A 17,708-nucleotide genomic window follows, 5' to 3' on the forward strand; every position below is an offset into this window, starting at 1 on the left:
CTTTGTTTGGAGAATTCCTTCAACTTCAGAACAGTTGAAGTTGTTTCAGTTGACCCCAAGCTTATATCAGATCAAAAGTGAAATTTGAAAGGACACAAAATTGTAATAAAAACAAGCAAACAAATTTAACTAATACAAATACACAAAAACAACCATGACATACAGAATATATCTGAATCTTTTTCTTTGAAAAAAGCATTTTGTGCTTTTAAGCATTTAGTTTACTAAACCTGTTTTCTAATGTTCTTAGGCCATTTTTCTTAGAGTGCTTTTTGATTTTTTTTGAATTTTTTTTAAACACTATTAACTTTCTTCTTTTGGCATAGTAAGATACCTATATGTACAATTTAGATAATGTCTCAACCCTTAAGTTTTCACGTAGTTGCTATGGAAACCCTTCATTTTTACTGTGTTAGTTCTTGCTCAGCCATTCCAGAAAGATAATGTGAAGGCCTTAAAGAAGTTTGCACTGAAAATTTCTGAATGTTGCTGGTTCAGACTACAGGTTATTGAAGCTGGAGTAAACAACTTGCTGAAATCAAGTAAGATCTATCTTCTTCCATTCTAAGATGATTCCTCCAATTCCTCCTCTACACAAAGTATCCTAAGCTATATTTCTTCATGTAAAATTATCTCAGAGATAATCATTTTTTCTTTCCAATCTGTCCTGAGTTGCTAGACTCTGTGGATCTTGATCATATACACATAAAAATATATATGTATACCATATATAATATATGTATATATTTAATAAAATATATTTAATAGCTTCTAATAAACCGAGATATGCAAGTATATTGTCATGAATTTCATAATATAATTCATGGACTTTTATACTTAATTGTACTCCACAATTAATATTAATATCAGACAGATACCAGGCCCATTGCCACAAAAATCAAAATATTACAACTCAAAATATTGGCCCCTTTTCACCTTTACACAGTCATTTTTGGAGATTCTGGAGACTGTCCAGCAAATTTCCAGCATACCTTTTGCTCCATATAACAGGTCAGAATTTGTCCATTTGTTTCAGTAGAGCCAAATTTTCATCCATGTTTCTTTGCTAATGCCATCTTCAAACAGACTTGACAACAGTTGCTAAAGACATGCAAAACCTTCAAGTTTCTGCCTCTATTTTCAGATGACAGGAACTACAAGACTAAATTGCTTAGTATTGAAGCCACAACTCCACAGCTTCCTGCAGAATTGTTTAAAAGGTCAAAGAGATTAGCTGACTTTGGATAAGGATTGATGAGGAAATTTCCATGCACAGGAAAGAAAGAATAGCAGAGAAAGAAAGAAGGTAGGAATAGCCACTGCAATACTGTAAATCATATCTAAAATGGTATTCCATCAGTGAGAAAGGAATAGGGAGGAGGTTGCTGCTGAGCTGGTTTCTTAATGATGTAATAGGTAAGTAATCAGTATCAACTTTACCTGCATTAGAAACACTGAATGCTTACTACTTTTGTTTAGAAATAATTATCCTCCTATCACTCCTGATTTGGCTTTCTGTCCCAGTAAAATAAATAAATAAATAAATAAGATCAGAAAGTCAACTTTATTATTTCTGTTTTGTGACTAACATATCATTTTGTCTGTAAGTAAAAAAATCAACAGGAAAAGAATCTTGGAGTTAGCGAAAAACAAAGCCTTGCAAATAATAGATGCTGTGAAAAAAAATAAGAAGAATTACAAAAAAAGCAATTTTGAAGATGCACAATCTACAGAAATTGTTTCTCAAAGAAGTGGCAGATTGTAAATGTATAATTCTAATCAGCCCAAAAGACAACCATTTATATGCAATATAAATTGTAAATAAAGTTGACTCCAGATTTTGATACATATATGTATTCTGTTCTCTGTAAGGTGAGAGATAATGTGCTCTGTTTACAATAAGGACCTAGACCAAGCTACGTTTTGGATAGGATTTCTAAAATCTTTGTAACCTTTACCTTTGTCTTAAGCACCTAAATGAAGACAGCATCCTGAAGTTGAGCTAAAGGAAAATGCAATTAATCCCGTGGAAGTATCCATTCCATATTTCTGACCAAGAAAAATCCATTAAAATGTCATTGAAAGCAAAATGTGAGATTTTGAAAATTCCTACTGAACTAAGGAAAAAACTATCTAATAAAGCTAATTTTACACCAGATTCTAAATCTTACTGTTTTGATTTGAGAGTTTTGCTATAAAATAAATGAAATTCATGATAGCGGTTAGGAACAACACTGAGCGTAGACTATCAAGTATTTTTGTGAAGATAAATTATTGTAGACCATAAGAAACAAGTTTTCATTAGTATTTACTTCATTTTACTTCATTCTGTGTTCTAATTTGATTGTAACTAATAGAATTTAACATAACTTTTGATTTAATGGAAATTTCCAATAAAATAACTTGGGATTTCCAATTACCTACAACTAGTTTTCCAGAAGTAGCCCATGTATTTGAAATAAATGATGATTCAGATATGCTTCATAAATAAATCTGGTAAAAACTAGTTATATTATACACATTGAATTTCCCCCAAAACAGCAAATGTATGTACTGAACTTCCTAAGTTAATGAACTTAAAATTACACGATCTAATATTGGAACATTTTGACCTAAAATTGAGATGGTAAAGCAATGAAACCTACACTTTTTCAGGGGAAAAATATATACACATTATTACATATTCTGGTGAAAATATATTTAACAAAACATCCCCCGTTTTATTAATAAAGCTGAATTGTCCTCAGTAGTGTTTCATAAACTTTTTTCATCCATATAATAGAATATTAACAGCAATAATAACAGATGTGTGGGATGGCAATGAAGTATGTCTCAAATAAGAAATCAATACCAAGACACGTTTGAAGAGAGGAACTCTTTAAATTCAAAAATCTCGTTAAGGAGGCTACATAATGAATGATTCCCTCGTCACTCAAGGTTATAGAGACTACTTGTGTTTGCACAGTACAAGTCTATTTAGCAGTGAAAATGATAACATATTGTGAACCCACAGTACTGAAGCATTGATTTATAAAGGCAATAAAACACACACACAAAAGCTATTGTTTGCTAATTATCATTTTTATGGTTACCAACAAATTCAGAACTCAGTGCAAGTGAACTTGATATTTCTTCCATTAGAAGAGTAAAGTTCAGCTGATGTCTCACAGGACTTCCTGACCTGAGGGAAGAAGTTATCTCAGTTAATTGAATTCTTTGGTGGAAATCCAACTAATTATTCTTCTATTTCCTCAGCAAAAGGAAAACAGCTCTTCTATGAGTGGATGAGAAATAGGGAGCAACGAAGGTGAGAGGACGTGACAAATTATACCAGCAGGATAATGTGGAACACTTTAGCTGGAGAGGAGAGGAGAGGAGAGGAGAGGAGAGGAGAGGAGAGGGAGAGGAGAGGAGAGGAGAGGGAGAGGAGAGGAGAGGAGAGGAGAGGAGAGGAGAGGAGAGGAGAGGAGAGGAGAGGAGAGGAGAGGAGAGAGAGGAGAGGAGAGGAGAGGAGAGGAGAGGAGAGGAGAGGAGAGGAGAGGAGAGGAGAGGAGAGGAGAGGAGAGGAGAGGAGAGGAGAGGAGAGGAGAGGAGAGGAGAGGAGAGGAGAGGAGAGGAGAGGAGAGGAGAGGAGAGGAGAGGAGAGGAGAGGAGAGGAGAGGAGAGGAGAGGAGAGGAGAGGAGAGGAGAGGAGAGGAGAGGAGAGGAGAGGAGAGGAGAGGAGAGGAGAGGAGAGGAGAGGAGAGGAGAGGAGAGGAGAGGAGAGGAGAGGAGAGGAGAGGAGAGGAGAGGAGAGGCGAGGAGAGGCGAGGAGAGGCGAGGAGAGGCGAGGAGAGGCGAGGAGAGGCGAGGAGAGGCGAGGAGAGGCGAGGAGAGGCGAGGAGAGGCGAGGAGAGGCGAGGAGAGGCGAGGAGAGGCGAGGAGAGGCGAGGAGAGGCGAGGAGAGGCGAGGAGAGGCGAGGAGAGGCGAGGAGAGGCGAGGAGAGGCGAGGAGAGGCGAGGAGAGGCGAGGAGAGGCGAGGAGAGGCGAGGAGAGGCGAGGAGAGGAGAGGAGAGGAGAGGAGAGGAGAGGAGAGGAGAGGAGAGGAGAGGAGAGGAGAGGAGAGGAGAGGAGAGGAGAGGAGAGGAGAGGAGAGGAGAGGAGAGGAGAGGAGAGGAGAGGAGAGGAGAGGAGAGGAGAGGAGAGGAGAGGAGAGGAGAGGAGAGGAGAGGAGAGGAGAGGAGAGGAGAGGAGAGGAGAGGAGAGGAGAGGAGAGGAGAGGAGAGGAGAGGAGAGGAGAGGAGAGGAGAGGAGAGGAGAGGAGAGGAGAGGAGAGGAGAGGAGAGGAGAGGAGAGGAGAGGAGAGGAGAGGAGAGGAGAGGAGAGGAGAGGAGAGGAGAGGAGAGGAGAGGAGAGGAGAGGAGAGGAGAGGAGAGGAGAGGAGAGGAGAGGAGAGGAGAGGAGAGGAGAGGAGAGGAGAGGAGAGGAGAGGAGAGGAGAGGAGAGGAGAGGAGAGGAGAGAGGAGAGGTTTCTGAATAATCTGTGTACTCCAAGTTTATTGAAAAATGCAGATTTGTTTTATGACTAAATACAGTTCTACAAATGATAATATATACAAAACTGTAACTTCTGTTCAGATGTATAATAGAATTGATAGTCTAGCATGCATGTTGCATACACTTATCAAATCAGACTCCTGCCTGATTGGAAGGCTCTTTGTGTTATCATTTGCTTATATATGAAATGTCATCAATAAAACTGTTTTAAATGAAGATTGATTGTCTTGAAATAAAGCACGCTGAAAGAAAGAAGATCCTGTGCAGAAGGACCTGACTATCAGTCCACTTAACAGAAGCTTAGCATGCTGAAGAACATCTTGTATTGTTTGGATTCAATCCATCATTAAACATAAATGAGAGGAAGACTGAGATACACAAATGTGCAAATGCCACATGGATAGATATATTAAAGAATGTGTAACCATCTGGACTCAATATGGAACCTAAAATGTGCCCATTTATCAAATTATAATTCACATGCAACACATCACATTGGTATTTCCGTGTTGATTAAAAAAGTAAATTGTTTGGAATTTATCAAACTGGGTTCAGAAGCCATCATATATACTCTTATTTATACACTCAGACTATTATGTTTCTCAGAGATTAGGTTGTGCTCCTCCACTAGAAATCTTCACTGACTACAGCTCTGGTCCTGCAGAGAATTGCGTATGTGCTTTATTGGCTCAAGGAAATAGTCTTATCAATTTTAAAAGGACCACTCAATTGTGCATTCATATGCATCAATTTTAGCAATAACAAAGACTGAAAACGCAGCATTTTAACAGTGAACTGTGTGTAAGGGGATAACTCTCAAGGAGCACTGAGATAACAAGAGGCCAATCCAAAAGTTGCCTGTCACCATCTTTCTATATTAGAAGACGTAAGGTAACGAGATAGATGTTGCCTAACTTATGAAATCAGGAGAATGGAACAAGCCACTTCCTTTACTTATTCCTCTTGTCTCTAACTCCTCATTCTGACTGACTTTACAGCTTTAAATTAATTTAACGTTTTAACTAAAAATTTGCCTTTGAAAAGTATGTTTGCCTTACCAAGTAAAAACCGGGTAATGGTTTGGCCTTGTCTATACACATGGTACAAACAACCTGGTACCATATATTCTAAAATGGAAATGCAAGAATCATACTTGCAACATGAGTTTTGTTGGACAGTATAAGATTATTGGACAAATGTCTAAAACTAAAATTTGGAAAGGAAATTACTTAAGCAAAATAAAATTTTGAGAAGAAGAGAATGAAAATATTTTGTTATTAATAAAGACTTAAAACCCAGAGTTCCAGCAATCTTCATTTTAAAACCATATATAGAACAATTTCTCTACCACAATTAGATATAGGAGTATAAATGTCAAAGTACAGACTAAATATAGTGGAATAAATAAAAATAATTTACTTTTTAAATGCTATTATGCAATCAGGCTCTCAATTCCCTTGTAGAAAAGTAAGTAAATAAATAAGGTGAAGGGTTATAAAAGAAATAAATCTAAAAAACTTGGATAGTTGCTTAAAGCAAAAGATTAAAAAATGGCAATATGTACAAATGTCCCAGAAATAAAAGGACTTATAATTACAGCAACAATTTCTTTATAAGTCATGGCTCATCAAAATGATAATGATCTGAGAATTAAATCCACTCCAGGAAATGTGCTAACTGAAGAGAGGAAGGAGGGGTGGGGGGGGTGGGGGTGGTGTTGGGGTGTGTGGATATGGACGGCTATTCCAAAGCAACCTTTGCTTCGTATGAAAAAAATGTATATTCCACTCGCTACAGGACTGCAGAGAATGACAGAAACATTAACTATATTTTCTTCTGTGGAGCTTTATAGTGGTGGAGGTTTTAATCACAACTTTGGACAAGGCTAGATTTTTTCTCTAGTAATGAAAATCTTCAGTGTCAATCAAGTATTGTACTTAAAAGTATCTCCTATTGACTGACAGCTTTTAAACCAATACTAAATTGCCCAAGGAACTACTGAGACATCAAACTTCATTGGGAAGCATCAAATCTCATCGTTAAGAATGCCATTTAGGAGCTCCAGGGGGTTACCTTGTTCTTATTGTTTAACAAGAAAGCACTGACATAGCACTGTTGCACAAAATAATTTTCCAAGTCCATTTAATCTTCTTTCCTCTTTAGCTTCTCAGCTTCACTGGTCACTTGTTCTTTAGACTGTTTTTCATATCTTTTATCACTTTAAGCAGTAGTGATAGCTATCATGACAGATGGAGTAGCTGGGCAAGTAATTTAGACTGATGAATTTTTTCTCTGTATAATCAAATAGCTGGCAATGACAATATAAAATGGACTACATTTTGCTCCCAATTACAACAGTATAAAACACATTTAATTCCCTGGACTTAAATTACCATTAATCTTCATTGGGTGATGCATCAATGTGTCAATGAATTCATGAGTAATATAGAATTTGACCCACTTTTTGACAAAGGGCTATTATATATTTTTAAATAGTGCTGTTGATCTTGACCTTATTTTGATGTTTGACATTTTCATTGGTTTGTCTATTTTACTTCCATCTGGCCATTTTAGTTAAAACTTGACTTCAGTAGCTGTCCCTAATTGATATACAGCTCATTTTGTCAAACAGTATGTTTTATTTTTTCCAGTGTGTGTTTAGAGAATACATACTGAGCTATGTTTCTTCAGCCTTAGTGTGATTGTTTTACATTCTACTGTTTAAAGCTAAAAGAAAGTATGTGGATTCTTTTTTCTCTTCCTTATCTTTAACAACCATGTTAACTGATACCATTTTTTCAAGTATTTATTAATTTTAAATATAAATATATATATCATATCCATCTGTTTTGTTTAGAATTATATTTAGTATGCATGCAGGTTTGTATGTGGGAAATTTTGGTGAAATTGATACCGTTAGAATTTAGTTTAATTTAAATAAATTGTCATTTCTTTCGCCTTCTAAAATCCAAATGTAAAAATAAGAAAAAAATATAAATAATAAATCAGGATACATACAAGATGATCTTATAAAACATTTTAATGAGATAATAATGCAACATAAATTGAATAGAATGGTACCAAATCAAAATTCTTCTTTTCAGCTATTATATATACATTATCTCCTGTTTGCTTTGGCAAAATATTTTTTTTTAGTTTTAAAACCTAGCAGAGCTAAAAAGATAGTGTAACTGACTAATTCAAAAACTTTTTGACTAGTTCAAAATCAATTTACAAGCAGGAGTGCTTGGATCAGGTCCTGCATAGTTTATGTAAACCACATTGTAACAGCTTAGAAACAGTTAATGACCTACTTTCCCCATTATAGAAGACAAAATCTGATTAGATTTTCAGTCCATTGACTGCCTCTCTGGGAATCCATTATATGTTTAATACAATTTACACTTAAAGCAGAATTCACTATGTATCACTGAAACATTGTAATAAATGCTCCTAAAAACAAAACAACAACAACAAAACATTTTGAGAAGATGAAAGCTCTGATAATTAAAGGTAGTCTATGTAACCTTGATGTTTTATTATTTTTTAATTCTTGCTTCAGATTCTTGTGAAAAAAAATATTTTCACAAAATCAGTTGTCTGATGCTGACAAATGATGCTTTTATTAAATATATATATATATTATAAAAGACAATTTATTTTCATAAGGATATTGACTTTTTCTGTTAATTATCATAATTCGCATTTTGGCATTCCATGGTGCAAACAGACTGAAGATCATAAAAGCTGATGTATGATATTCTGAGCTGAACTGTAAAGTTGGATTTATCAGTCTATGAACAGTACTGTTTTCATTTTATTGAGTCTACCACTAATAATTCATGTTTCCAGTGAAAACCAAGTTATTCATCCAGGTTCCCTATAGAGGCACAGAGAAACATATTGAGGTAGGAGTGGGACCCAGTTTATTGAGAAAGGAACTGATGGACTTGTTAGTGAGAAAACATTGAAGACAGAACATCTTGTGGCAGGGAGGATGTACCTCTGATCTTCTTTATACCCTCAAGACACACAGCTCTGTCCCAGATTTCAGTTAAGTAATATTCTTCTTTCAAAATTCAAGGAGGTCTCCTGTACTTTCAGTCCAAAAGAGGAGAAGCCATAACTAATTTGACTCAGTTCTTTTTTATGTCTGTGGTTATGCTGCTTGTCTAAAAAGAATGTCTAGATCTCTTTATCTCAGAGGACTTCTACCTGCCTCCTCCATTATAGTGTCCTGTCTATTAAGTTGCAGGTATTTTAGAAACATTTTAATATCCCTTTTTAGAAATAACTTCATTTTGCATGGAATACTAAAAGCTAACTGACCTCCAAAGAAAAAGAGAAAATAAATTGCATAGCTCTGAGAGGCACACCCATTAACAGGCAAAGAGATCAGTGGTTTTTTCCATCCCCACTGTTTCATAGATATATAGCATTTCATATTCAGTATTCACTAAACATTATTGTCTTCAGTAACTTGCAAGAAGAAACAAGCTTAGGGATTTGTAAGCTCAACCACAAGAATTTACAAATGTTCAAATAATATGCCACCTACAACAGCACCACAGAGAGAAGCTGTATCATTCAGATTCAGGGCTTACATTCCAACACGTTTGAAATCCTGTGCACACATTTTTGTTTAAAATGTTTTTCTTCCATTTTTATTATTTTTTTTTTTTACACAGTAAATATTTTGTGATACAAGTCTAATGACCAGTTAGCATATCAAAGAAAAATACTGTTGCAAAAGGTATTGATAGGTATCTTCCAATTGTAGAGGAAGAAGCCAGACATTAAAGAACACCCTCATCCTAGATGTTGTTTGTTTTTTTTTTCCTCGGGAATTAGAAAACTCACAGTAAAGAACTATGCAAAAAGCTTGCCACAGCTTTTTAAGAAAATATTTTAAATCTGATGACCAAACTGTTCTTAAATACAACGTTTTTTTCTCTTTAAATCACTTTTCAAATATTGACTTAATCTGGAAAAAAAAAAAGTATATCTGATTAATTTGGCAAGACTATCGGCTGACACAGACAGCAGTAGAACTGCTCTCAAATGTCCTGACATTCAAGGGATAATTAAGAAATATGTCTGGATGTATCCAGTCTGCTCAGTAACTATTTAAAATCTATTTCAGTTGTTTTACTATCACAAACGACACTTATTTTCTTATTTCCTAGGGCAAAGGGTATAATATATTCATCAAATGCTATTATCCACTGGGTAATTATGAGGGGTGTATTAAACTCCCTAAAGGACTTTGATAGCATCCTCCCTTGCTTGGTCAATTCCTTTCTACGCTCTTGCATGATCTCTTAAAATTTCAGGCATTGTTATATTCTCTTTGTTACCTTGTAGACCCGTTACCTGGTATTGCTATTGCTAGTAACAGGCCTGAACTGAACTTGCAAGGCTTCAGGACTAAGGCTTATCAGGCTTGTTTTATTCTTAACTTTTTTTGAACTACCATGGTCACTTGGTTTACATATAGCAGCTAATTTTCTAACTGTCTGGGTGGATATAGCTAACTTGTTTGTCTTTGTATTGTTCAACCAAGGTTTACAAGTCTACACAGAAAAACAGCAGAGACCTTGACAAGTGGAGACTACATAGGATGTAGCGTAGAGGAACACCATCTCATTATTCGCAATGAAGGATGCCAAAGGCTGACAACTCACCATAATACCCCTACTACCACATGAATGAAGCCACCAGCCTTAAGACACAGAAGTGTAGGGGAAGGATGAGCACACCACCACACAAAGAACTAAAAACTAGGACGTGCACATATAGCAATTGTAACTCTATTGTAAGTAATGAACCTTTCTCTGCATAAAAGTATTCTTTCTTTTTCTTTAATAATTAGATATGGAGTAATTATTAGACTGCTAAGTTTTCAGTTACACTATCAATTAAGTTCCTGTCTTTAAATACAATATTCTTTTTCTCTTTTCCCATAAACAAGACTGCGAGCATTACATCTTGACAAAGAGATTGGAGTAGCATCTCTCAAGAATACATATTTATGAAGATTATCCTTTGAACCTGGTTCCTTGAAACCATAACTTCACATATTTTATGTCTGGACTTAAGGAATCAAATTGATGATGGTCATTGCCACCCACCTGGAATGGGCTGGACTCCCTTAAACTGGAAAAGGTTTACGCGAAGAGGCTGCATTGGCTTAGATGTGAAGTGAATTTATCCCACAGAATATATTTAAATTAATTCTGCTGGAATTTGTTTAATGAACTATTCATAAAATGTTATGAGCAGCTTTCATCATTGCCTAGAATTTCTGCTGAAAAAAAAAAATTTACAGCAGTAGATTCAAAGCACTACCTGGACTTACCGAGTCTGTCAATATCTGTCAGAGTTATCGCCTACAGGAATACCCAAAAGGAAGATGAGCTAGATGGTGAATGTAAAAACCTGTCTGCCAGCAGAGGTGGAATTTTTATTATCATTCTCTCTTTCTTTTTGTTCTTTTACTTTCTACACATTTATCTGCCTGTGTTTTTGCATGAATTTTTGTAGCAACAGACAACAGATGATGTAAATGAGAATTCACTCTAATGAAACTGTGAAGAGATCACATTTTTGTGCTATCTATTTCTGTTTCCTACTAAAAGAAACAAGGTATTAATGTCAAAATAAATGCTATTCAATTTAATAGACTAAAAGTCAAAACATCTTCCAACATTTCAGCAGTTCAGAATACAGCCTGTTAGCAAAATATATTAAGATAAAATAATCAGAATAATTATCAAAATCTTCATAGTGTTCCCTGAGGCACTGGTATGCGTTAAGATTTATGTTGCTACAATTCCACCCACCTTACTTATCTACCTACTCTATGGCAATGACAGACAAATAAGTCTGATCAAGACTGAACTGAATTCATTATTTTAGGGAAAAAGTTTAAACCTATTCAGTTTAAAGTATAGTCTGTTGCTAATTGGACTTGCATATATATGCAATAAAACATAAATTATAAATACTGATCTCCCTCCCAAGCTCTATAGACAGATAAATAGAATTTGAATACATATGCTTGGAGAAATAAAATTATCACTCCTTTCTGCTCTATATTTACCGATTTACTGATCACTGTATTCTTTTGTACTTTCTAGATGCTGAGGTACAACAGAAGGCAGGATAATACTTATTATCAAGTTAGTGGATGTGACCATTAGTTAGATCATTATTTCATTTGAAAATAATTTTTCCAACAAATCTTTCTATACATTTTTAGAACAAACCTTTGTGCCCAAATATTACAATTCACATTTAAATGTGTGAAGATAAGTGTATTTTTAGCAGTAGACTAAGAGATCCCTAAATGCTACCCTGCTGTAATGTCCACTAAAGACTGAACAGAGCATTAAATTAAACATTGTGTTTGGATCGGTTTATGCTCATTTTGTCACCTTATTAAGAAAACTAATCCAAAAGAGCTTTTAACTCAAAGACTAAGAAACTGTACTATCTTTCTTGCTTTTAATGTTATTAAGAAAAAATCTTTGTCCAGATTTTGACTGGGATAGAGTTAATTTTCTTCACAGTTGCTGGATGTGCTGTGTTTTGGATTTAGGAGAAAAAAATAATGTTAATAACACACTGCTGTTTTAGCTGTTGCAGAGCAGTGCTTACACAGAGTCAAGGACTTTTCAGCTTCTTATACTTCCCTGCCTGTGAGAAGGCTGAGGGTGCACAAGCTGAGAGGGGACACAGTCAGAACAGCTGAGCCAAACTGGTCAAAGAGATATCCCATACCATATGACATCAGATGGAACAATAAAAACTGGGAGGGCTGGCTGGGGGAGAGTCAAAGGGGACCCTGCTCAGGCTCTGGCTGGGTATTGGTCAGTGGGTGGTAAGCATTTGCATTGAGTATCACTTGTTATATATATATGTGTGTGTGCGTGTAATTATTATCATAATTATTATATTATTATTTTATTTTCCTTTCTCTCCTGTTGAACTGTCCTTTATCTTAATGCACGAGTTTTACCATTTTTTTCAAATTCTCTCTTTTCCAATTCTCTCTCTCTCTCTTTTTTCTTTTTCCAATTCTCATTTTTCCATCACACTGGGCGGGGTAGAGCAGGGTGGTGGTGGTGGTGGTGAGTGAAGGGCTGTGTGTTTTTTAGGTGCCCACCACGTTAAACCACAACACAGTTATTCTCAAACCACGCATCAATCAAAAATCTCTTGTTCTTACAGCCATGAAACACATTATATTTGAAGAGGGTGTTAGCAACAAGTTTAAAAAACTTTGTTATATGGGTCTTTCAGTGCTACCCAAATTTTTTATTTTATTTTATTTTATTTTTTACATCTGGTTCCTAAATTATTAATGTAATAATGATATATAACTGAATAATCTTTATAGAAAAAAATATGCATATTGTGGGTTTATAAAAAAGATCTCACTTTAATCTGCGCGTTCCAAAATGTATTTCCAAAAGTATGATCCCTTATGGGACATAAAGGGCATGTATAGAATATTCCAAAAGAGATCTCTGATGTTCTCCACAGCTTTATCTTTTGCTATAAAAATGGAAACAAACCTAAAGGTTGCACATTTCTAGATGTTGTGATTGCAAAGGAAACCTTTGAAATTCAAGTGGCAAAGTGTTATCTAGAGAGACATTTGCCTGAGGAAGTAAAGGGACAGATGCCATAATTCTGAGTTTTCAAAAGTTCTGCTTATTTCATATGATGCAGAAACTGAGAAAGAGATTTTACAGTTTAACTATTTTACTCATTCTCAAAGTATGTAATAAAGGAGAAGCATCATATTATGAAGATTATTTTCCAGTGATTGGGAAGGGGTGGGGGGATGAGGGTAGGGTAGGCATGACTAAGTAGAGGAAGGATGTGTGAAAGTGTGTAAATTAAGATGAATAAACTTGTGACATTGCACGATGGGATTGCTGTGGGGGCCTTATTAGCTCCTCTAACTGTGAAGTAGAGATAATGATACTTCCTATACAAAAAAACTTTCAAATATGTAGATGGATTTCAAAAGGATGAGGTATGAGAGAGCAAGAAATAAAACTGACTAGATAGTTTTATACTCCAAAAACAAATTAATAAAAAAAAAAAGCTTTGAAAACACAGTTCCCTTCCCCCATTATTGTCTTTCAGTATGAGTCATTTTCTTTGGTCCTTTCATTTCACTCCAGCAAACTTCAGTGATTAGTAGTATATAGCACTACTAGTGCTACAGTGCTAGTGCTATGCTAGTGCTAGAATAGCAGTTTAGTTAGAAATGTACTGTATTAGGGGCTGTAAGAACAACGGAAGATGTTTGCCCCCAGATACTTCTATCTGGCTATGAACTGAAATGAGGTAGATTTGTTGGATGCATAATTTTACTAATAAAGATAATTTAAAAGGTAAAAATACAAATTATAAGCTAATTCAATTTCCATGTATGCATTTATGCATACTTACCATACTGTCTAAATTATGTTCTCATTCAAAATTGAGAGCTTTTAAAATATATCATATATAACCATCATATGCAACTAATTTATGTGAAAGATGGAATTATTACTGTTCTACTAGATATTGAAACAGGCTTACCTGTTGATTTTTCAACACGTGTCTACCGGTTCCCATTCCTACTAGTTCTCCTCTGAGAAACATCATAATTTCTCTCTATATGTATCCCGGAATCATATGATAATACTGCTGATACTAAAAACTTTATTTCATATTGAATGTCTTAAATATTAATTTTAATTTAGGTGAAGAATAGCCAGTATATGTTATTTAAGACTTTTACTAGGTGCACACATATTCCTAGTACAGTATTTTTCTGTAAAAAATAATGCTTACAGAAAAAAAAAAAAAGACTAAAGGAAAATAGTAAGTTGCAATTTTATTATTTTTCTTTTTAACTTCTATCACTTGTTATAAAGCTTCAGAAAAAGAAAAATATCTCTTGCCCTTCCCCCCAAAATAGAAAGATATTTTTCTTAATCATTCCTACAATCTTCATTTGTTTAGAGGTTGCTCCTATATATAGAAGATTTGGAAGCTTAAAATATGATACCCTACTCAAGCAGGAACTTAACCAAGTTGGACAGTACTGAAATGTCAAGGAAGAAGTGGAACAAATGCCATTTGACATAGAGATAGACACTAATATACTGCCAGCTGCATCTGTTTCTTCATTTGTGTTTCCTACTCTTGGGGATCCTTGTCTAATATTCTGGTAAGGATTCAAGAAACTTAGTTAAAAATCATCTCTCTGCCTGATGCGGTGAAGAATTTGACTATAGATTCTAAGTGCTCAATTTACCATGCAGAGGAGTAGTACCCTTCCCAAGATATTTTTGCAGTGTGTCTTTTCTTCAATAACTAATTCAAAAGTTATGCAATGAGAAAAACTGACTCATAATCTCACTCAGGACACCTATAGGAAATGTAGGTCCAAGTCTTTCTTCTAATACATTTTGTAACATCATTCTTCTGCTCCTCAAAGCCCTTAACACCTTTGTGACTAAAGCTATGCAGTCTTCAGGTGCTTTATCTATAGCATTCATGCTAATCTTATGTTAGGTCTTGGAACAATTTTACCTTTTCAGATTAGCTTTGAAGAGGGAAAGTATTTCATCTTTTGTTCAGCAGTGAAGGGAGTTGGTGGCATAGGTTTTCTAAACTTTATTGTACCAATGTGGCAATTATCTTGTATAGATTCATTCAAAAGTGTTTTGTGGCAAAGACTAGCTCTGTGACAGTTGTATTGGGACCCCTGATGCTTGGTGTATAAAGGCAAAGTCAGACTGCATAGCTTAGGACACAAAAGCTCCTCTTGCAGTTCTGGCCACTTGGCCACTATTCAGATGGGGTCAGGAATCGTATAGAGTTGTTGTGGTTTAACCCGGCTGGCAGCTAAACACCACACAGACGTTCGCTCACCCTCCCCCCTCCCTCTCTGGGATGGGGGAGAGAAACGGGAAAGTAAAGCCTGTGAGTTGAGATAAAGACAGTTTATTAAGACAGGAAAATAATAATAACAATAATAATAATAGTGATAATGATAATAGTATTAATAATAATAATGTGTATGAAACAAGTGATGCACAATGCAATTGCTCACCACCCGCTGACCGATGCCCAGCTTATCCCCGAGCAGCCACCCCCCCCCCGGCCAGCCACCCCTATATATTGTTTAGCATGACGTCAGATGGTATGGAATACCCCTTTGGCCAGTTTGGGTCAGCTGTCCTGGGTCTGTCCCCTCCCAGCTCCTGCTGCACCCCTAGCCTGCTCGCTGGCAGGACAGAGCGAGAAGCTGAAAAGTCCTTGGCCTGGTGTAAACACTGCTCTGCAACAATTAAAACATCAGCATGTTATCAGCGCTCTTCTCATCCTAATCCAAAACATAGCACCCTACCAGCTACTAGGAGGAAAATTAACTCTGTCCTACCTGGAACCAGGACAGATATCCACCTCTTACTCCATAGCATTTATGTCATGCTCAGGTTACACTCTTTCCAATACCTTGTAATTAATCACCATTTTCATCTATGATATATAGCAATCATGGTAGTGATGACATACAGTATTATATAATAATTAACATACTACAATTCAACTCATGGGCTATTGTTGTGGTTTAACCCGGCTGGCAGCTAAACACCACACAGCCGTTCGCTCACCCTCCCCCCTCCCTCTCTGGGATGGGGGAGAGAAACGGGAAAGTGAAGCCTGTGAGTTGAGATAAAGACAGTTTATTAAGACAGGAAAATAATAATAACAATAATAATAATAATAGTGATAATGGTAATAGTATTAACAATAATAATGTGTAAGAAAACAAGTGATGCACAATGCAATTGCTCACCACCCGCTGACCGATGCCCAGCCTATTCCCGAGCAGCCGGCCCCCCACCCCGGCCAGCCACCCCTATATATTGTTTAGCATGACGTCAGATGGTATGGAATACCCCTTTGGCCAGTTTGGGTCAGCTGTCCTGGGTCTGTCCCCTCCCAGCTCCTGCTGCACCCCCAGCCTGCTCGCTGGCAGGACAGAGCAAGAAGCCGAAAAGTCCTTGGCCTGGTGTAAACACTGCTCTGCAACAATTAAAACATCAGCATGTTATCAGCGCTCTTCTCAGCCTAATTCAAAACATAGCACCCTACCAGCTACTATGAGCTACTTAACTCTGTCCTAACTGGAACCAGGACAGATATCCACCCCTTATTCCATACCATTTATGTCATGCTCAGGTTACACTCTGTCCAATACATTCTAATTAATCACCATTTTCATCTATGATATATAGCAATCATGGTAGTGATGACATACATTATTATATAATAATTAACATACTACAATTCAACTCATGGGCTATTCTCACCCAGTATCAAATCCCCTTGAGGTACACACCGGACCTCCCCATTCTTTTGCATTACCCACCAAGTGCATCCAGGTCCCTGAGCAAAAGCAATTCCACGAATGGGTTTGCCTTTTCCTGAGGCAGGAGTAGCCCAGACTGTTTTACCCAGCATGTTTCTTACGTGCACTACAGGAACTTTATCCCCTTCTACAGTGCGTAACAGGTTTGATTGGGCAGGTCCAGCTCGGTTGGCAGATCCCCTGGTATTGACTAACCAGGTGGCCTTTGCCAAATGTGTATCCCAATTTTTGAATGTCCCAGCACCCATTGCTTTCAGTGTAGTCTTCAACAGTCCATTGTATCGTTCAACTTTTCCAGAGGCTGGTGCATGATAGGGGATGTGATACACCCACTCAATACCATGTTCTTTGGCCCAAGTGTCTATAAGGTTGTTTCGGAAATGAGTCCCGTTGTCTGACTCAATTCTCTCTGGGGTGCCATGTCGCCATAAGACTTGCTTTTCAAGGCCCAGGATAGTGTTCCGGGCGGTGGCATGGGGCACAGGATATGTTTCCAGCCATCCGGTGGTTGCTTCCACCATTGTAAGTACGTGGTGCTTGCCGTTGCGGGTTTGAGGGAGTGTGATGTAATCAATCTGCCAGGCCTCTCCATATTTATATTTCAGCCATCGTCCTCCATACCAAAGAGGTTTTGACCGTTTGGCTTGCTTGATTGCAGCACATGTTTCACAGTCATGAATAACCTGTGCTATAGTGTCCATGGTCAGGTCCACCCCTCGATCACGA

The sequence above is a fragment of the Anser brachyrhynchus genome (genome assembly GCF_964034855.1).
Source record: "Anser brachyrhynchus genome assembly, chromosome: 4".
Classification (NCBI taxonomy): domain Eukaryota; kingdom Metazoa; phylum Chordata; class Aves; order Anseriformes; family Anatidae; genus Anser; species Anser brachyrhynchus.